The sequence below is a fragment of the Seriola lalandi genome, unplaced genomic scaffold (assembly GCF_002814215.2).
Source record: "Seriola lalandi dorsalis isolate HSWRI2012SDOR001 ecotype SW California unplaced genomic scaffold, Sedor1 jcf7180002054906, whole genome shotgun sequence".
Classification (NCBI taxonomy): domain Eukaryota; kingdom Metazoa; phylum Chordata; class Actinopteri; order Carangiformes; family Carangidae; genus Seriola; species Seriola lalandi.
Genome location: NW_019525458.1, coordinates 291721 through 301561, shown reverse-complemented (window position 1 = coordinate 301561; position 9841 = coordinate 291721).

Below are 9841 nucleotides of genomic sequence, written 5' to 3'. Positions count from 1 at the left end.
GGGGGGGGCTGGGTGGGATCAGTCTACAGCCAACAGGCCTCCCACATATGCAAAGGGAACAGTGTGTGTGTGACAGTTTTTATTACTCTCTGCTACTGATGAGCTCCACCGACTGGGCAGATGTGAGGGGGTGAGAGAGTACGAACTGCTCTGTCAACCACGTCCGCCAACCTCAACCTCAACTCACCGGTTTCAGTGTCACCATTTCAACGATTTTATTTCGTCTCATCTCTTTTGTCCCAGCTGATTTGGCTTCATTTGGAACAGCTATAAACTTTAGACGTGTTAATTTCATCCGTTCACGAGTTCATATGAAAATAGAAGGTGAAGCACTTGTTCAAAATTGTTTACATTGGGTAGAAGCTGAAACTCTGTAAACACATCATGGGCAACAGTGAGTGTAACTAAACATTTGTTCATTCGGTTGAATTGTTTACTGCCTTCAAGTCATGGCTTTACTCTGGTTTGAAGAAACTTTTGCCAACATGTGGCTTTTTCTATTTAACAGTCCAGAAAATTAGGATTTGACTTCAGCACTGAATCAACCAGCTTACTGAGCCTCAGGGAAAAACATACTCTGTGTAATGTGAATGCATCCTGTTGCCTTCAAGTACAGTTCACCAGGAAGACTGCAAATGACGGCATGTTGGAACTACACCAGTGCTTTACTGAAACACTACCCTCTATGTTTGCTGTGTTGGTCGGTACAAATATATTTAGAAATACGTATGAACGTACAATATCAACTGAAACAAAAATAATTAAGTCTTAAAACCAAATTCTGACACGTGTTCCCTCACAAAACCGCGTCTCAAAAAGTTAAAAATAAGATTTCAGGAGCTTCAACTGTCATCATTTGCAATTCATTCATTTCTCCGTCAAATTTAAACTTGTTTTTTTTTTTACTTGTTGCAGCAACGTTGCTGTGTTTTCAGATCTCTGCAACTACTTTGGCAAGTACAACGGTATTATACCTGGAAGGAATGATGACTTGCATTTAAGAAAAAAAGTAGGAGCCACATTGTAATGAACTTGAATTATCCTTTACGTAGTGAAAGCTTGTTCTTCACTTTGTGTTTCAGGCCTTTGGCTGAAATTGAGTCTTCAGGATCAGTTTCAGAAGCTGCACTGAAACTGGAATAGGTGCCACCTCACTAAAGGGTTTCTGACACGGCTAAAAGGCATCGAGTTGCATTCACTCCCTGTACTCAACATTATGCTTTTTGGAGTCTTTGTTTCCTGGATCTTTATTTCTCCGGTTGCCATGGATTGAGGCTGACAGACTGGAAAAGCTCGTTTAGGGCACAGAGGGGTGGCTGAGATGGAATATCAGACCGATGACCCCCAAGGCCAAGGACAGGCAATGTGCGTGCAGCGGTGGGGGTCTCTCACATCGACTCATTGTGATTTGTACATGGGAAAAAACATGTGTGAACTGGTCTAGGGTTGAAAAAAGAAGAAGAAAAGAGTGAGAGGAATCTGATTTCACACTGACTGAAGCAAACAGCTGCACGTTACTGAGCCAGTACAACAGGCTCACCAAAACCGGACAGCTGAAGACTGGACGTAGCCTGGACTGATGGAGCAGGATTTCTGCTGAGACACGCAGATGGTCGGGTCAGAATTTGGTGTCAACAACATGAATCCATGGACTCGACTTAACCCTCCTTTGGGCCCTTAATACCAATCAATCATGGTTTAAATGCCAGAGCCTATCTGAGTATTGCTGCTGACCATGCTCACCCATCTTCTGATGGCTACTTCCAGCAGAATAATGCTCCATGTCACAAAGCTAAAGTCGTCTATGGTTTCAGTGCACCCCCCCCCCACTCCCCAGATTTGCATGTAGCATGGAAAAAGCAAGACCAAGGCAACCAGATTAACTGTATGATCTGTTTAATGAAGACATATGTGGATTAATGTGTGAAAAGACCTTTAATCGATTTGAAAGGGGCAGAATTTCTATTAACTGTTGTGTAGTCTTTTGAGCCTTTAAACACATTTACCTGTTACTCCAGCACTTCCTGGATTGTATTTCACTGGCTCACCTCTACCTGAACACACAACACACTCAAGTGACCACTTGTCATTGGATCTCATTTCCCTGTTTTATATGCAAATAAACAGGTATGCATTGTTGTCTTTCAACCAATCTGATATGTTTGTGTGTGTGTGTGTGTGTGTGTGTGTGTGAGTGAGTGAGTGAGAGAGAGAGAGAGAGGGGGGGAGGGGTTGAGCGAATCATTATGCTGCACACAGCTCTACGATACATTAAGGTTTTTGTTATTTTAAATAGTGAAATATTTTCAGTTTGAACGTGTGTTGAGACGTCAGAGGAGTAGGTGGTTCGTCACTGTGATCTGACCTAACTGAACCATTTACAGCACCCCATTTGTCCCACATCAGTTCCCTTACCGTCTCATATGCACCAGACACTGTTGTTACAAGCTAATCAGTGTAAGTCGTAAATCCTCAACGAGTGATCTTATACTAATTCTGTAGTTATTAGTTAAACCCAGGTTAGAAGCAGTTTGGATAACGCCTGCTGACTCACTGATGACACATGGGACAGTCTGGGATCCTGCTTTAGACTGCAAGGGATGAAACTGAAGGGACAAGATTAAGAAAAGCACATATCCAGAGTTTTCATCCTGGGAGTCTCAGATCTGTTATTTGTCCAGCAGGCACAGCAGTTTCCATGATACAGAATACTAGGGGTGAATGTTTAGAAGGGGCGGGACCTGCCTGTCGTGGGAGTCGGCCTGGCAGCTACCGCGTGGCTCCTCGCCAGGTGACAAACTACCGCAGCAGGTACCCAGAAGCAGACAGACAAAATGCTGATTGTCACTGGTGTTATCTGAGGCGAGCGCCGGCAGTTGGCGGGGTGGGTTTCACCCAGTGTAAACGTAAAGTGACAGTGTGTTATTGTGACAAAATCGAGCAGGGCCCAGTCCTTATTCCAGGGGGGGCTCTGTTAGCCAGAGATGAGGACACCATGATACAAGCCAACTCTGCAATGTGAGCTGAACCCAAACTGCCTGTTCGTGCCTTTTGTGTGAGTGATGAAAGTTTGCTGTTTGTTTCCAGGGCGCAGCTCTGAAACATCAAACGAAACCTGTTTTTAAATTTTATACTTCTGAATGAGGTTTGGTCTGATCATGAACAACAGAAGGATCAAGATGGAGAGAGGGAGCAGACCACTGAGAGCAACTCAACACGTGGGGTGAGGAAAAAAAAGCGACTGGCAGTGAATTATGGGAGCATATGGCACAGGATGGGAGGAGCGACCAGAGTCATCAGTTTGGCTAAAAGGAGGCAGAAGCAAGAAAAATCCATCACCTCTAACACTGTCAGCAGGAAAAGAAAAAAATAAAAAAAGAAATGCTGTAAAGACATTACATCTCCATATGTGTGTGTGGTGATCGCTCATCAGCGCGCAGGGTGATGAAAGGGAGAGTGAAGGGGTTGGGGGTGGAGGGAGGAAGACCAATATGAGAGGGGGTACAACCTCATCATTCGCTACTCTGCCGGTCGGGGAGCCCCTACACTTTCTCTCCCTTTCGCCAGCTGCTGCCGCCGCCGCTGCCTCGCCGGGGCATTGTGGAGCCGTTGCCATGGAGATGTGGGTCAGGGCGCTGATGTGCGAGCACAGTATGGATTTGGCGCTGGCAGCGGAGTGCAAACAGCACGGGCTGGAGCCGGCAGTAAACTCCGGCTGAATCTAGGTCACCGGGATTCTCTGGAGCAGAGGCAGGCTGAGGCACAAGTTACTGCAGAGAGGGTGCAAGGAGGTGGGAGAGGGGGGAGGAAGGGGAGGAAGGAGGAGTGACTAGGGCTGGGGAATGCCAGCTCACACATAAATTGGGATTGCTGTAACAGCATTGCATTGCAATAGCTGGAAACGAATAAAATGAGAATCAGATATTTTTGGATTTATGAATGGGACCGGTTCAATTGGGTTTTTGCTGGTGCATTCAAATGCAATGCAAAGCAACTGGGTTATTGGTTACAAACAGCCAATAGACATCTTTCTTAACTGACATAATGTTTGCTGTAAATCACAATGACTCATGTGTTTTTGTATGTGTGTGTGTGTGTGTGTGTGTGTGAGTGTGAGACACAAACACTTGTTAATATTTAACTTCTCAGGGAGTGATTCTTTTATTTACTTCCTGGTCCTCACTTTTCTTTACCACCAAACTGGAAATCCAAAAAAGGCCACTATTAAATAAATAATATGTTTAGAAATAAATAACTGTTGAAATACAGAAAAATATACAAATAAGATATAAATTACTCAATAAATGTGAAATTATTTTGTTAAAATTTTAACCCCAGAATTTATTTCATTACTTTCATTTATTATAAATTAAATCAGTTTTTCAGCCTCGTTAGCTTGTGCCAGGGTTCATACGTAAAGTTGGTTCAGATCGAAATATCTTGGCAGATACTTGATGGATTGCCATGAAATTCTATACAAATATTTGTTTTCATGGTGCCCAGAGGATGAACCCTGCTGATATTAGCGACATTTATTTGGTTTTAGATACGAGTAAAACGTATCAACAACTTTTGGATCCATTCGCACATAGTTTGGTTTAGTTTCTCCAATACTCTGATTTATGGCCAAATAACTCCTCTGATGGATTCGTTGTTGTGATGCATTAGCAAAGGTACATTACAAAGCCTAATAAAACCCAGACAGCCTGTGCTAGATGAAAGCTAGCTTAGCTACATTGTCATAGCTTAGCCTGTTAGCTTAGCTGGACCTCTGCCTGTACTACAGCTTCTCCTCTGAATGGATGTTTCCAAAGTGGCTTTGCTCTACTTGTGTTCATTCACTTATATTTCTAATTACAACCTACAATACTACATAGACAGAAGTTTGACTGACTGTTATGTAATATTCTCAACGTGATGAAACTTGTCAGTGTGATTGAGTGGTCCGTTATAATTGGCTAATATGTAAACTTACGACCATAGGAACAGAGGTTACATAACCTTCAAAATGAGCAAGAACTTAACCATGCAAATGTGCGCATACGCCTCTAGAACACCAGCATGCTACCTAAAAAAAAATCACACACCGGGGCGGCCATTATGCTGCCTTTGTTTGGTTCAGTGTCAACAAGCAAAGCCGGCGTGATGAAGGGTCTTCTTAACGGCAAAATAGCAGGATCTCTGTTTAAAAGGGAGCTTCTGACAGTGTAGGAAACAATTCCTCCCATTCTCTCTCTCCATCACCGCAGACAGATAAAAGCCCAGGATGAGAGATGGATTGCTGTCCCTTCCTTTTGAGTATCACTTGTTCAAAGGAAAATGCTAATGAGGTGCTGGAAAGCAAACGGGGAAGCCGTAGAACTGGCACAGTGTGGCTATTGTCATTCTGATTCACAACCTTGACAGGAGAAATAATTGACTAACTTCTTCACTGGAAAGCATGAGTAAACTGAGTCACTGAGCAGGTTCAGTAGAAGTACGTCAATGCTACCCACTCAACTTCAAAAGAGACTGAAGAAATCTTCAGTTAGATAAAAGTAAAAAGATGCAGCTTTTTCTTTTAAATACATTTCTTTCTTTCAAAATCCTCTAGATTAAAGCAGTATTCATTGATTTAGTGACCACTCGGGTGCAGAACAAGCTGTAAACACTACACTGACATATTATCTCTTTAGAAAATTATCAAACTTGTTAGCAAACAGGACCTGTTTACAAATCCAGCAGACGCAGAGCAGCTTGTCTCCACCCACTACTGAGAAAGATTTCTAGCTCTTTAACTTCTAAATGCTGTGCTCCACTTTGTTCACCTGCTAACCTGCTACTGCTGTCTCTCTCCTGCTTGGTCTGGAGCGAGTAGAGAACAGAGGGTTTATCAACCACACAACTAGCTGAAAGATGTTGTAAAGCTCATAGAGCTCGGTTCAATTTTAATTCTCTGTGGTTTCTCAGACCTTTTCATAACTGAAACTTAAGTTTTTCTAGCACTTTTGCAAGTGTTTGAAATATATAATTTACTAATTAGGTTTATTCATTTATCTATTAGTTATTTATATGCATCATTTGTTTAATTCAAACAAGCCTCCTCCTCCTGATAAAAAAGGCTAATGATGGTAGAGAGAGTGAACCAAAACAGTAAAGTTGAGCATCATAAAACAAAAACAATGAGCTAATGATTAAAATACTCCATTGAGCTGAAGTGAAGTGCAGAGTTGGGTAATCATTTTGTGAGGGTTCTTCACTACGAGCATTTACATAACACAAAGTCAACTGTTAATATATAAATGTTGTCAGATTATTCCTTCTGTGGCTCTGAAGGATCTTTGTCTGGTCTGCAATAAAACAATCTGATAATATTTCACTAGGTGATAAAGCAAAGATCAAATCATATAAAGTGAATCTCATCTGTGTATAAACTTTATGGCAATGACATCGCTTCTTTTTAAAGATTGAACCAGCGCTATCTGTCAGGGTCAACTCATTCTTCTTGCTCTTTGTTTTTCAGGTTGTGAAAACTGAATCTGTGAGATGCAAGTCTGTGGCTCAAAGTCCAGTGTGGCATTTTTGTTTGGGGGCTTTCGAGCATTAAGGTACATCCAGGGGAAAAAACAAAACAAAGAAGAGAACAGACACCAGGACTACCAGTTGCAGGCGTAATCTGACTGTCCTTTATATCAAAATGAGCTGAATTTGGGGCGTGGAGTTTACATGTTCTCCCTGTGCCTGTGAGGGTTTGCGACAATGCGACAATCCAGAAATGCAGGTTAATTGTGAGCATGAGTGGGTGTTTGTGTCTATATGACAGGCCTGTGGTGGACTGGTGGCCTGCCCAGGATGTACCACATGGAAGAAGAAAATTACAAATTCGATTTTTCCGTATTGCTTTATTTAAAAATTTTAGTTTTATCTTGGTAAGCAGTTTAAAAGACAATACCAGTGTTTTGGTTTATTTAGTACATTTTAGCCAATTTACAACAAACTATGACTTTTATAAAAAAAAAAAAAAAAAAGCATGCTGGGCAATGATTTTTAATGTACTCTTCTCACCAATCATCAAGTTACTGATCTCTATTAATTTCACGAGTGTTTCGTATTTCATCTTGAAACTGGCTTGGGTTTGGTCATCCATCAATGATGTCTGCATTTAATTTGATCAAACCTATGTTACTGTGCTAAATGCTTTACTTTTGAAACCAACATACACTTGTGTTATCCAACACAATATTAAAAGCTGTGTGAAGCAAGTTTAAATTATCTGGGGTAAATAAAATAAACATGCAGAATCACTGATATGTCATTATTTACTACAGCAGTGTGATCTGCATAATGTTGCACGAAGCAACAGGTGATCATGAAGTCCAGTGTATCAAGCCCATGTAGACTTTAAAAAGCTCAGTGCAGTTGCCATGGTTACACCAAACATATACTTAAAACCGAACAGCATTAAAAGCTGGTTACAGAACAAAATCTACTGCTATAGATCTGATGGGTGCTGTAAGATAGATTATAAATGAGAAAACGCAGGATGTAATTTTCTGTTTAATGGTGATGGATGAGCGGCTTTGACAGCCTTGGGCAGTTTCTGCAGTTTTAAAATTGCCTTTTCTCTTCCAAAGATGCTGCTGACGCACAAGCCAGGCGCTCTCAGCCAACACTGTTGTCACTTGTGACTGAATTCACCATTTACACAAGATGATTGTGTAACCCTATCACTGGGGAAACCTGGAGACCTTTTATTCTAAACAAGAAAGGAGCAGCAAAACAAAATTAGCAGAGATAAAACATCTATTCAACTGACACATGGGCTGATTAGTTCACTGCCATTAAGATATCTTTGCTATTTTTTCCTGATAAACTGGATATGATGTAACTACTCATTCTGCTGTTTAAATTGAGTCTGTGAGAGCTTGGAGAATAGAAAGAAGGGGGATGTGTGAAAATGAGCAGTAAGTCATCGTTGTGTTTTAAAAAGGCACTGCCCATTCTCTTATTGAAACAAGCTCATAGAAGTTCTGAGTAACTGAGGAAAAGCTGCGTCATAGATTTTCAGAAGATGGTTTCAATGCTTTTTAAAATTGACATACAAAAGGTTCAAAACGTCCAAATAAAAGCAAAAATAACCATCATGACGTTCTAGGACTACTATGGTTACTGCTGAACCAACCCACTGAAGGTGCTGTCAAACTGACTTTAAAATCCTCCTCACTCAGGTGTTACATGTTCTGTATTTAATAGAAGAAGAAAAAGAAAAAAAAGAAGAAAAAATACAAACATTTTGCTGTAAGCAGCCGGCCTACAGTTTACAGCGATTAACTGATCATCTACAGCTAGCTTAATGTTAGCCTGCGGTTAGCTCATAATGTAACCATCTATGTAAACTCATGTCTCCGTCATTGTCCCAAAATGTTTTGAATTTCTCATGTTGAATTTGGAGTTATTTAGTTAATGTAATCAGGATCTACAGACCTCCACCTGCTAAACCTGGCGTCCATTGACAAACTGGCGGATTGAATTTCTCCACATAGAAACATTTGGTACAGGGTAAAATAAACAACACAAACCGGTCAAGCATTTCTACAGGAGTGACTGCGAAGACTTTCCTGAACAAACTGAATGACTGTCAGCTTAGCAGCCATGGTATTTTCAATGGTCCCTAATTCATAGCTGCTCCTTTTGTATCCCCTCTTCAACATTGTTCACATGCCCACTGATGCCTTTATTCACCCCAGACAAATCCCAAGCAACTGTGACCACTTCCTTACCATTCTTTCCACGAAAACTCCCAACTACAGCAATTAGAGGACTGTGCGAGTTGCACTATGCAGAGGGCTTGGGAACATAACATTCATAGACCTCGGAAGACCTTTCAAAAGAAGACAACAATGCCTTTCCGGCATTCCACAGGGAATATGTACATATGCCCCAGAGTGAAAAAAAAGGGGGAGAGCTCACTTTCTCAGTCATACAGGCCTCACAATTAGTCTCTTGGAAAGACGTCCAAGAGGTCTCGTCGAGGATGAAAAAGCCCAATTGAGATTAACTGTTTAATTCCAGTCAACTGAATTAGCTCTGATGATCTGCGGAGCATGGGGGGCACATGTTCAACCTGTTTCCCATAAACCCTGTGCAGAAAAAAAAACTTAGCGGCAGACGTGGGATTAAAACCAGGCATGAGCAGCAGAGCAAGTGTGTCACATAACGAAGAATTCCCTTCCATCCGTCAAAGGGAATTACAAGCGTGACGGGACATAATGTGCTCATTGTGCTCCGCAGCATCACTTCTTATCTTCAGTGAGAGGAATGCCAAGGAAGGGTTTAGGGAGCTGCCGCAGGTTTGCAGCTGTTCGGTACAGTGCATTGATATATCGTACTAGCGTTCTCAGTCAACACAAGGAAACAGTTTGTCCGCAGGGTGAGGAAATATGGGGGAAATATGGATCGGAGTATTTCTAGAAATCCATATAATATGACGCCTAGGATGATAAATGAAACATGACTTGACTAATTTAAATGTAACAAAACCTGCAAAGAAAATGTTTTTTACACTGAACCGACGCTGATCTTTTCAATCCAGATATCAATGAAAATATATAGACTGACCAAAAAGCGGCTCCATAATTAAAAAGAAAGCACCTAATAAGAAATGATAAGGCCAAGCATTTATTGGTTCTGCCAAGACTGTGCTGTGATTAGTGGCACAGTTTAAATAAACTAAAATACAGTGTATAGAGTTCAGTTTGCAGACATGACAGTTTATTCAATAAAAAAAGTCTAAACCCTGTGGATGGAGAAGCCGACGGTGTTTCCAGGCAGACAGGTGAGAAAGGGCTCATTAAAAACCTGT